At 32.7% G+C, this 11,877-nt stretch overlaps 1 protein-coding gene across 3 annotated transcripts in view; it reads right to left on the bottom strand.

The window, feature by feature from the left end:
• Nucleotides 1–11,877, bottom strand: part of unc5cb (unc-5 netrin receptor Cb) — a 217,120-nt gene that overhangs the window by 113,096 nt on the left and 92,147 nt on the right. The gene's annotated exons all lie outside the window — the stretch shown is intronic.

Below are 11,877 nucleotides of genomic sequence, written 5' to 3'. Positions count from 1 at the left end.
TACTAAATTGTTTAATAATAAATTGCTTATGTTTTTATGGCAATTATGAAATATTATGTTTAAAAAATAGATGGAGTTCATCATTTCACACAGGACGTATGTTTCATGTTATTCTGAAGAAATAAAATGCTTTCATAATCAGTCAACAAATGCAATAAATTGCTCCATCACTGAAATGACTTTCCTTTCTATCTGACTTCCTATCTACCTATGCACTGTATTTTATGTATAATCATTTTCTATTTTTAACTGTTTTATTTTTAACTGTTTGATTATTTTACTTTTACTTTTATGTAAAGCACTTTGAATTACCATTGTGTATGAAATGTGAACCAGCAGTCAGATAAACGTTTAGTGAACTCTCACTCAGGTCCAGCTCCATTCTGGTACGAAACGCTCACTTTTCACCATCCAATCAAATCAATATCCAGTACATCCAGCTCAAAATCATGTTTCTCCCAGAAACACGTCACTTTATGGAAGTGAAATGAGTTGCAAACTCCGTCTCATGGTGATGTTCTGTTGTAAATCCTCAAGTGAAACGATCCAGCAGTTATTGTAGTGCACACGTTACACGCTGTAGAAATGAAGACAAACAGGCTTGTATTCTCTCTCCAGTTATTTAGCCGCTTATTAGGATTAGGAATCTAGAGCTGGCACTGAAATGACATTTCTAATGCGCTGGATGGAGCTCACATTTCTCACACATTCTTCCTGTCCTCCAAAGCCAACAACCACTCCGACTTGCCGTTATATTTGCATCAAAACTGCATTATATTGGAAGCTACAATGCAGAACAGCTTTATTGGAAACGCGGCGTTCATCTGCAACCGAATTATTCCCGAGGCCGTCATTCAACTCCTCACAAACTCATTTCAGATGCTCACGGACGACACATCAATGTCTGGCCTGGAAACCATGGCATGAGGAGCGTCGTGAAGCGGTTTGATTGAGGCAGAGGCCCGTGGGAATGGCTGCTCAGTGACCGCAGCGTGATTGACCCTGTTTATGAGCCACTATCAGCTTCAATAATTAAAGCCTGTGTGATGCTGGAGCTTCAGCCCAGAGAAATACGCACGCATTCTGTACTGTACTGTACTGTTTTAAATCATTGAATTATTTTGATTTTATTTTATTACATTATAATATTTGATCATATATAATAATATTTACAACACAAAAAAATCTAACTCCAATTTTTTAAAGTTTTAATATTTTTAAAAAAAATCTTTTTTTTTTGTTTTTGTTTTTTTTACACTGTATATTGTAGGAATTGATGCCCGATTTCACTTATTAGAAAAATGTTTAAATTCTAGATGAAGGAATTCTAGATTAAATAATAAATTTACGTAAAATTTGTATCAATTTAAAATATAAATCATAAAATTATATCTAAAAAATATATATATATATTTATTTATATATTTTAAAATGCTTATTAAATTTAACATAATTGTATACTTCATACAATAAATTATATTATATTTATAAAATAAATTATTAGGAATAATATACAATTCTAAATTGCTATTAAAAATAATAAACAAAGGTAAATTAATATAAAATATTAAAAATTATTATAGTTTTAAAAATAAACTAAAACTTATACAATATTTAATGTAAAATAATGTTGAATTTGTAGATATACATTATAAAAATATTTTTAAATATAATTGTATCATTTCAAATGTTTATTAAATAATATAATTTTATAATTTATATTTGAGAAAAACAAATAAATTATAAATAATATGTAATTATAAATAAAATAAATACTGATTTTAAAAAGTAATAAAGTTAAATTAATATAAAACTATTATATAAAAATAAAATAAATATTATACAACACTAAATTTCACAATATATATAATATCAAGTCAAGTCACCTTTATTTATATAGCGCTTTTAACAATACAGATAATATCAGTTAAATTCACATTTATATATCAGCTTTCATACTGATTCTCATAAATCTTCACATAAAACGACATGACATAAAAAAAATTACTGGCTAGTGAACTGAAAACGGTGGCCTAAAAAACTGCAATAAATACAAACTTTATGAGCACCAATCAAGCATCCGGCTGACCGATGACCTCAAAATCCTGTCATTACGCAGCGGGTGACTCCTGTACGCCACGCTCTTATTACGGCAGAAATGATGATGAAATAATTTTCCTGCCTGTCATACATTACGTCTCCTGTGTTTGACACGATGCATTATTGATCAGGGCTCTGGTTCTTCTGTATCGATCTGCTGGAGATGGACAGCTGGATCAGGCCGAGGGCGTCTCGATCATCACTCAGCTCTGTGGTGTGTGTTACACATAATGAACTCAGCCGGCTGTGAGAGGAGATTAACGGTCAGACGCTCCTCACCTGACCTCTGCTGCCCTTCATCTGATGCTGGCCCTGTTTACGTCTTCCTATCACAAGTGTGGAAGCACTTTATTTTACAGACTTATTATAGAAATCACAGTAACTAGGTACTAACCCTGAACCTATCCCTAAACCTAACCCATGAAGTTACCTTATATTCCAAGAACTTTCTTAGGTAAGTTAGTTCAAACTGTCTGAGTACATGTAAGTACACATTCTGTAAAATAAAGTGCAACCACAAGTGCCATCATTAGAGAGACATAATGAAAGCATTTTTAAAGTAATGTTCAAATGCAGTGTTTCATTTTTACTTTTTTTTTTTTTTTAATCAAACTGTCAGATTAAGTGAATAATTTGTTTTAACAAATTACTTTTTTTTTCCTTATTTTATTAGTTTAAAATGTAAATGTTCAAAATGTGTGTGCATATATATATATATATATATATATATGTATAATTATTTAACTTATATATTATAATGTAATATAATTTTATATTAATTATATTACATTCATGATTATTTTATAGTATTATTTGATCGGTATTGATTTGTAGTATTGATTAGTACTATAGCGTATTGTATTATATGATTATTTTACAGTAAATAATAATAAAATATAGTTTATTTAATTTTTAATTTTATAATAAATATATAAAATATTAAAATATATAATGAATGAAATATTAATATTAAATACTTTATTATTTAATATTAATTTATTATTTTGTCATCTTTTTTCTTTATATACACAAACATTTTCTTTTGTAATTTAATATAAAATTCTACTAATTATATTATATACATGGATGTTTTATTATTAAATTCAAAAAGCATAAAAAATATTGAGATATTTTTATTCTTATATATAGTATTCTTCTATATACTTATTCCAGCCAAATCAGACGATATCTGGACAGCACTTGCTGGATTAAACTTTCACATGATGAGGCAGTTGACGACGAGACCGACGCTGTTGGCAAAAGCAATGAAATCGAAGCGTTCCTATTTACTCCTCGTGGCCGTTTTGTGTGGCAAGCGACATAATTAAACACGGCGGGTGAGAAACACGCGGCTGGGAAGAAACAAATCGACTGCCATTCATCTTGTGTCGCTCCTAAGTGCCGTAGCTCACGGATGAAACCGGCCCACACCCATCGCAATCATTCAGATGCTATAAATAGGCGCGATCCCGAACGGCCCATCAGTAATGCGAGTTGTGAGGCGCGGATGAGTGTTTAAGAGGCCGGATCGATAGGAGAACATTTGAGTAGGTGTTTCTCCTCAAAGCGACTCCATTGGCTTCCAGAGAAATCCATTTGCAGCAAGCTAATGATCTGAGTTCGGCCTCCGCAGTAAGCCAACTCTTTATTTATTTATTTTGGGGACAGCAGGCTGGAGCCGCGCAGCTCTGCACAAAATGTCTGTTAATCTGCCTCTCTGACCAAACACACGAAGAAAAGCAGCGCGAGACACACACACACAGAGAGAGAGAGAGAGAGAGAGAGAGATTGTGACCATCAGATCAGGTTTCCATCAGCTCAAATAGCTATTGACCAGCCAGAGCAACTTCTATCTGCGGTTCTATTCTGTCAATCAGAGGAAATTAGAAACGAGAGGAGAGGAGAAAGACTGAGCAGAAGAGCAGCGTTATTCCTGCTCTTTATGACCAACTACAGTGCCGTTACGTTTTTAAAATACTTTCTCTTCTGACTCATTTAATCAAACTGTCAGATGTTTAAGATGAAGCGACTGAAATGATTTTTTTTCCAACTTACATAAAGTGAAACTATTACTGACTAAATGATAGACACTTGAAATATATTACATTTTATATATACACACTGTATAACACATACAATATAAAATTATATATATATATATATATATATATATATATATACACAAACACAATCCATAACTTTAATATTAAACTTTAATAGTATATAATTAATTATAATATATTCATCATTATTTTATTTATTATTAAAACATACATACAAATATTAATATTAAATAATACAACATTGTTTATTTTTTTTATATCTTTAATAACTAATAATAAGAAGAAGAAGAAGAATTAAAATATAATAATTAATTAAAACTTACATTTACATTTTATTAAGCAGATATTATATATATATATAATATTATAAACTTAATTATAAAATTAATCACAATATATTGTTTATATTTATATATATATTTATTATTAAAATTGAAGAATTAAAAATTTAAATACAGTTTTTTTTTTTTTTTTTTAATGAAATAAAACAGTAGGCCGTATACAGTATGCTAGCAATAAGATTCAGTTTTTCTCTGCGACAGAAGCCTGGCTCTGGAGTGATTCAGTCTCAGATAAGGTCTCTGAGAGACATGGACTCATGGAGTTTCATATTTGCACTCTCAGCACACAAACTCCTCCGACATTCAGGGATGAGGGACGATACTCAGCATTAACCTCATCTTCGTCAAAGTCACAGCTAAGAAAATCGTCGACAGGATGATTGAAAATCAGTTTGCAGCGAGCTTTAAACTTAAACCCCAATACACAGATGAAGATTTTGTTTCCATTCCATTCAATCTGCATGTCTGTTCGATGCGTGTTATTGTGTGTGTGAAGTTTTCGCAGGTTCCTCAGTGAATCACAATGGTCAGTGTGAGAGAGAATCAAACACCCCGAGGGTCTGGAGCCATTACAGACGACATGGCTGCTTTGATTGGCTGCATTCAGCTGCCAAAAAAGGGAAATTGAGTTGTCGCCGCGAGCACTCAGGTAGCAATCTCGCTCTCTGGCGTTCAGTGCCGCGTCCCTATTGAACGGCTGGATATTAAATCCCTGCGGACACACACACACACACACACACACACACACACACACATGCCAGCATTGTCCAGCACCTCATTTCCAGCCCAACATCACTTCCATCCTTCGCAGGATTCAATAAACGGAGAATTCAAACACAAACCAGCCCGAGAGTCAAAGCACAGCAGCTGCGGGTTTACATGACAATAAACTACAAATTCTGAGCGGAAAAACTCCAGTAACAACCAAACTAATGTGCCAAATTGGGTAATTGTTTACGGCATCAATTTCACATTTTGAAACACTTACTCTCGAAAAGAGTTAGTTTTGCAAAAATTTCAGCTTGTCTTTTAGATTACAATGTGTTTGTCTCTTTTTTATAAGCAAAACTGCATAAAAAGAACTGTTTACAATCCAAATTGGACTGACAACTCTGTTCTGTTAAAAAATAAATAAATAAATAACACTAAAAAAATAAATCAATTATATATGCCATGTATGTATTATATTACATCATCACTATTTCATATTGTAGTAATTAATACATTGAATAAATGTATGCTTTAATAACAACAAACTAGAAAATCATTAGAAATATATAAATAATAAATCAAATTAGGGCTGCAACAACGAATCGATTAAATCGATAAAAATCGATTACTAAAGCGTTGGCAACGAATTTCATAATCGATTCGTTGTGTCGCGCGACGCGAGACGTTTGATTATTAAAAAAAAAAAACTTTAGTTGAGCGTGGAGCGGAGTGAACACACTCGGTCTCTCTCGCGCACGGATGGTAGCAGAGTTTGGCGCCTCATAAAAAAAAAAAAACGAGCGGAGGTAGAGGAAAGATACATGGCGGAGGCAGAGAAATCCGTGCGACCCAAGTCATCCAAGGTGTGGGAGCAGGGGCGGCGTTTGCGTATGGCAGTTGCCATACCCTAGCCCAGTCAGGTGCTGTGAAAAATTATCCAAACTTGAGTCGCTTATAATTCGTTTTTATTATTTTAAATCAGAGAGTTTTAAAAATAGTAAACCAATGATAAGCATTAAAATAACTTGTCAGTAAAACTTAACGCCATTGGATCATCGAGCTCTCAGCGAGACCTCGTAACTTCACCCGCCTCCGTTCAGATTGACGCCGCGCACAGCCTGGAGAAGATGAGATCTCTGCTTTTTCGCAATGCAAGGGTGAATAAATAATTGGTGTTTGAATAGTACAGCGTTTTCTTTACTCAAACACTATGTCAGTAAAGGATAATGTTTTTGTGTGTTTGAAGATTGGAGAAGAATTAGTTATTTGCTGTCTATATACGTTTTAAATATCCTGTGCATTATGTGCATAAGCTTAATTTGAGATTTTGGCCAAGTGTATTAAACAACAAGAAAAAACTAAGCGCCCATATAGCTACAATCAAAGTTATATAACCTGTAAAAGTTGATGAAAGCATAATGCACTTGCTGCTTCAGATAACAGTTACAGCCGTTCTAATGACAGACAAAACACTCCATCTCCGTCATTCTCTGGTCAAAAACATTATTAACTCCATTTGAGCTTGATTTTCATATAATGTTAAGTGCAAGTGTCTGATACAATACCAACGCTAACGACGCAGTGTTGTTAAATTATTTAATTTTTGCACCCCCAAAAGTCTATATATTTGGCAGATGTAAAGCATACATGTGTATGTTTTTGTGTTAGTTCATTTTATTTTATTTTATTATTATTATAACAGCTCAGGGATGTTCAAGGAGCAACATGTTGGTGCACTTTCTAAAGATTTTAGTTCTGTTTTTGAATAAAGGGTTGGAAATGAATGCTTTTCTTTTTCTTTTTTAAATCCGATTCATCGATTAATCGAAAAATAATCGACAGATTAATCGATTATTAAAATAATCGTTAGTTGCAGCCCTAAATCAAATATGTAACTGTATTTATTGTGTAGTTACACTCCAAACCAGGCTGACAACAATAATAAATATATAACAAATAATATACCAAAATTTCAGTATTCGGTACCGATACCAGTCAAAATCCACGGTTCTCGGTACCAATTTCGGTACCACATGCTAATTAAAAAAACACACTATTTTTAATAAAGTCAAACAAAAATAAAAATGTATTCTTTATACTTTATTTAAATTGTGTTTCAAGTTTTTCCAAGTAATAAAAGTATGAAAAACAGTAAACAAGTTTCACCCAAATTTAATTTGTCTTTTAATTAATTAAATTGAAACACATTGTATTGTTTTGGTAAATAAAGGGATTTACTATTAAAATTAAAATATGGAAGAAATATTGTGACTTCTTTAAAAAATAAAATAAAATAAATAATTATATATATATATATATATATATATATATATAATTATATTTCTGGCACAATGTCTTTAAGATGAACTTTTATTTTGACGGGTTGCCGTGAATACCTTTACATTTCTGTGTAGCTATATGATATGACGCTGGTTTTACTCAATGAAACGGTAAAATGCTCAGAGCAGTTCTGTAGATGTTGTTTATGTATTTATGTCCTCATTGAGACGGCAGATGATGAATCACCGCGAGCATCAGGCGCGCTTCAGTGTATGTAGTAAAACGCTGCCTCTGCCATTCGTTCACTCACACAGAGACTCGCAGAACATGCGGGATTCATATTTGAATCGACTTTTGCAGCTTAATATTTACAGATACTAGTCCACGTCGCGATTTGATTTAAGTGCAATGACCTACTTTTGATTAATTCATCCAAACTTTGACAAACTCCGTGACCATTCCGTGCTAAACTGTAAATTCCGTTTTTATAACTGGATTCCGAGATTCCGTCCGCGTTTTCTGCATCGCGGAAATCATCGGGCCGTATGCGTCAAGAACCGGGTTGACCGGGTACTCGGTACCACCGGTACTTTAAAAAACCTGGTACCGTTACGTTTTCACTTTTTTAGTACCGACTTGGTACCGAAGTACCGGGTCTTTTGACAACACTAATATACACACATACATAAAATAAATGGATACTTTAATTGTAAATTTTAAAAATAAAGAAAACACTATATATAATCATTTTTTTTAAAAATCATTTATTTAATGTGTATTGTGTAAATTATGTAAAAAATAATGTGTAAATTGTGTGAAACCTGTTTTTAAGTAAAACTCTATTTACTGCATTTATATTCAAACCTGACTGGCAACTGTATTCTGTTAAAAAAATAAAAATAAAATAAACATGGAAAAACATTAAAGATGTGTAATACTAATTTTAGAATTTTAGTAATAAATTAATTTCAATACAAAAAAATACCATAATTAATAAAAGATAATAATAGTAATAGATAATAGGAGATATATAGAAAATACTGTTATTTCAAATATATCATTATATCTGTATATCATTTTTTTCCCCCCGTGTGAAATGTAGAGAATGGAGAGAAACAGCGGTTGAGTTCTAGAAGTGCCAGCGGCTCGTGATTCGCTGAATGTCGTCATCACAGGAAACAGCGGCACTAAAGTAACGGCCAAAACATGCTAAAATGAGCTGAGAGACGCTGAACTCTTCAGAGCAACAGACACAAAGGAGGCAGAAGAGTTGAAAGCGAGCTCCTGAAGCGCTCTGGAACTGCAGAGAGAAGCTCCAGATCCCATGAGTGATTGTTACCAAGGGTTCGTGTGAAACAAGTGTGTCAGACAGAAGATCTGGGCATCAAAACCTCCTAATGATGTCCGTGTCCCAAACAAACCCTTTCTATGGCGAGTTTATGGCCGTCTCTGTGCGGCCCTCGCAGTTTAACAAGGCTGAGAAATTCCACTCTCATTACAAGCTGGAGGAAGGTGGGGGGCGCCGTAAAAAGTCTCCTCTGAATTATTCATTTGCTTGATTTTCTGACTTTAAGACCCGAGCGCCCGAGGGACGAGAGCTGCTGTGAATGCTAGGCCTTCTCATTCATATCTGTGTGCTTTTCTCTTTACCCCATCCCAAAACACCCCGCTGGTACAGAAAATAAATGGATACTTTAATTGTAAATTTTAAAAATAAAGAAAACACTATATATAATCATTTTTTTAAAAATCATTTATTTAATGTGTATTGTGTAAATTATGTAAAAATAATGTGTAAATTGTGTGAAACCTGTTTTTAAGTAAAACTCTATTTACTGCATTTATATTCAAACCTGACTGGCAACTGTATTCTGTTAAAAAATAAAATAAAATAAACATGGAAAAACATTAAAGATGTGTAATACTAATTTTAGAATTTTAGTAATAAATTAATTTCAATACAAAAAATACCATAATTAATAAAAGATAATAATAGTAATAGATAATAGGAGATATATAGAAAATACTGTGTTATTTCAAATATATCATTATATCTGTATATCATTTTTTTCCCCCCGTGTGAAATGTAGAGAATGGAGAGAAACAGCGGTTGAGTTCTAGAAGTGCCAGCGGCTCGTGATTCGCTGAATGTCGTCATCACAGGAAACAGCGGCACTAAAGTAACGGCCAAAACATGCTAAAATGAGCTGAGAGACGCTGAACTCTTCAGAGCAACAGACACAAAGGAGACAGAAGAGTTGAAAGCGAGCTCCTGAAGCGCTCTGGAACTGCAGAGAGAAGCTCCAGATCCCATGAGTGATTGTTACCAAGGGTTCGTGTGAAACAAGTGTGTCAGACAGAAGATCTGGGCATCAAAACCTCCTAATGATGTCCGTGTCCCAAACAAACCCTTTCTATGGCGAGTTTATGGCCGTCTCTGTGCGGCCCTCGCAGTTTAACAAGGCTGAGAAATTCCACTCTCATTACAAGCTGGAGGAAGGTGGGGGGCGCCGTAAAAAGTCTCCTCTGAATTATTCATTTGCTTGATTTTCTGACTTTAAGACCCGAGCGCCCGAGGGACGAGAGCTGCTGTGAATGCTAGGCCTTCTCATTCATATCTGTGTGCTTTTCTCTTTACCCCATCCCAAAACACCCCCGCTGGTACAGAAATGAGTTTACAAACTGGATTGACAACTGTATTCTGTTAAATAAATAAACGTATTATATACACCATCTCATTTCATCATAATATTTTAATAATAAATATATAAAATAAATTTATATTTTAATTAATAACTTTTAAAATGAAAGATAAATATTAATAATAAAATATTTAATAAATACATGATCTTTACAAATGTAAACATTTATATTGCCATGAAGTATTATAATATTATATTATGTAATATTATATCAATAGTTCTACATAATTATTTATAATATTTATTTTATATTTATTATTTATTTATTATATTATTATTTAAAACTTATTATATATTTGTATGAGTATTTGTTTTATTAACAATTAATATACTATTAATATATGTACTTTATTAATACATTAATAAAATATTATATACAGCATCTCATCACAACTATATTCTATTTTAATAATATATACATTAAATAAATGTATACTTTATTTGTTTTAAATAAAATAAAATAAAATATGAATAATAAAATACATAACAAATATGTATTATTAAAAACATTTTAATTTTATTTATTATAAAATAAAATAAAATAATAATACATTTACATTTAGTCATTTAGCAGACACTTTTATCCAAAGTGACTTACAAATGAGGACAATGGAAGCAATCAAAACCAACAAAAGAGCTTCTCTCTAACATATATAACATATATTTTTTTTATATATAATAAATAAAAAGAAAACATAAAATAGAAAAAGAATAGTAGCAAGCTAGTGTTAGAGGCCTTTTTTGCTTTTTGTTAATTGTATAATAAATAAGAAGAAAACAAATAGATAGAATATAAAAAAGAATAGAGAAGCTAGTGTTAGGCGTGTTCACACTTGGCGTCTTTTTTGACAAGAAAAAGTTGACAAGAGCGCTTTTTTAGTCAAATAAAAAGCTGGCAGCGTTTTGGTTACAAATAGCAGCCGAGGGTGTCTTTTGTTGCTATAACAACAGCTGCAATGGTAGCCTAGCGCCGTGTGCTGCAGAAATGTCGGCTTTTGAAGTTAACGGGGAGGGAAATGTCGGTTCACAACGAAGTTTGTGGGATCGCGACATTCTGAGGCATATTTTAGACTAGATAGAGTTTTGTACTCATATCATACAACTCCTTGTGCTCCGAAACTAGTTCGATCTGTCTCCTTTTTCTCGTTGTTATGGAAACGACTCGCCACTCACTTGTCATTGGTCAGCTGTCAAAAAGTCGCTTGACGTAGGGTGTTTTTTATCAGAAAAGTTTAACTTTTTTCAACTTGTAAAGACGCTCTGAGCTGCAGAAAAAGCGTTAAAAACGTTTTAAAAAGCGCTCAGGACTGTTTTGAAAACACGGTTTATTCCATAGGATTATAATGTAAACCAGACACTGACAGCTTCAAAACGCCAAGTGTGAACATAGCCTTAGTTGTTTTTTTTGTTTTTGTTTTTTTTTAAAGAAAACAATAAGGCTAGAGTTCAAGGGTCAAATAAAGATGGAAGAGATGTGTTTTTAGCCGAATCTTGAAGATGGCTCAGGACTCAGCTGCTGGGATTGAGTTGGGCAGGTCTCTCCACCAGGAGGGAACATTTAATGTAAAAGTCTGTGAAAGTGATTTTGTGCCTCTTCGGGATGAACAATAAAGCAATGTTCACTTGCAGAACATAAAATATTAATTTATTTTAAACTATTTTTAAAATAATAATAAAATG

This window comes from Onychostoma macrolepis, chromosome 10 (assembly GCF_012432095.1).
Source record: "Onychostoma macrolepis isolate SWU-2019 chromosome 10, ASM1243209v1, whole genome shotgun sequence".
NCBI lineage: Eukaryota > Metazoa > Chordata > Actinopteri > Cypriniformes > Cyprinidae > Onychostoma > Onychostoma macrolepis.
This window is presented reverse-complemented; position numbering and strand designations above follow the sequence as displayed.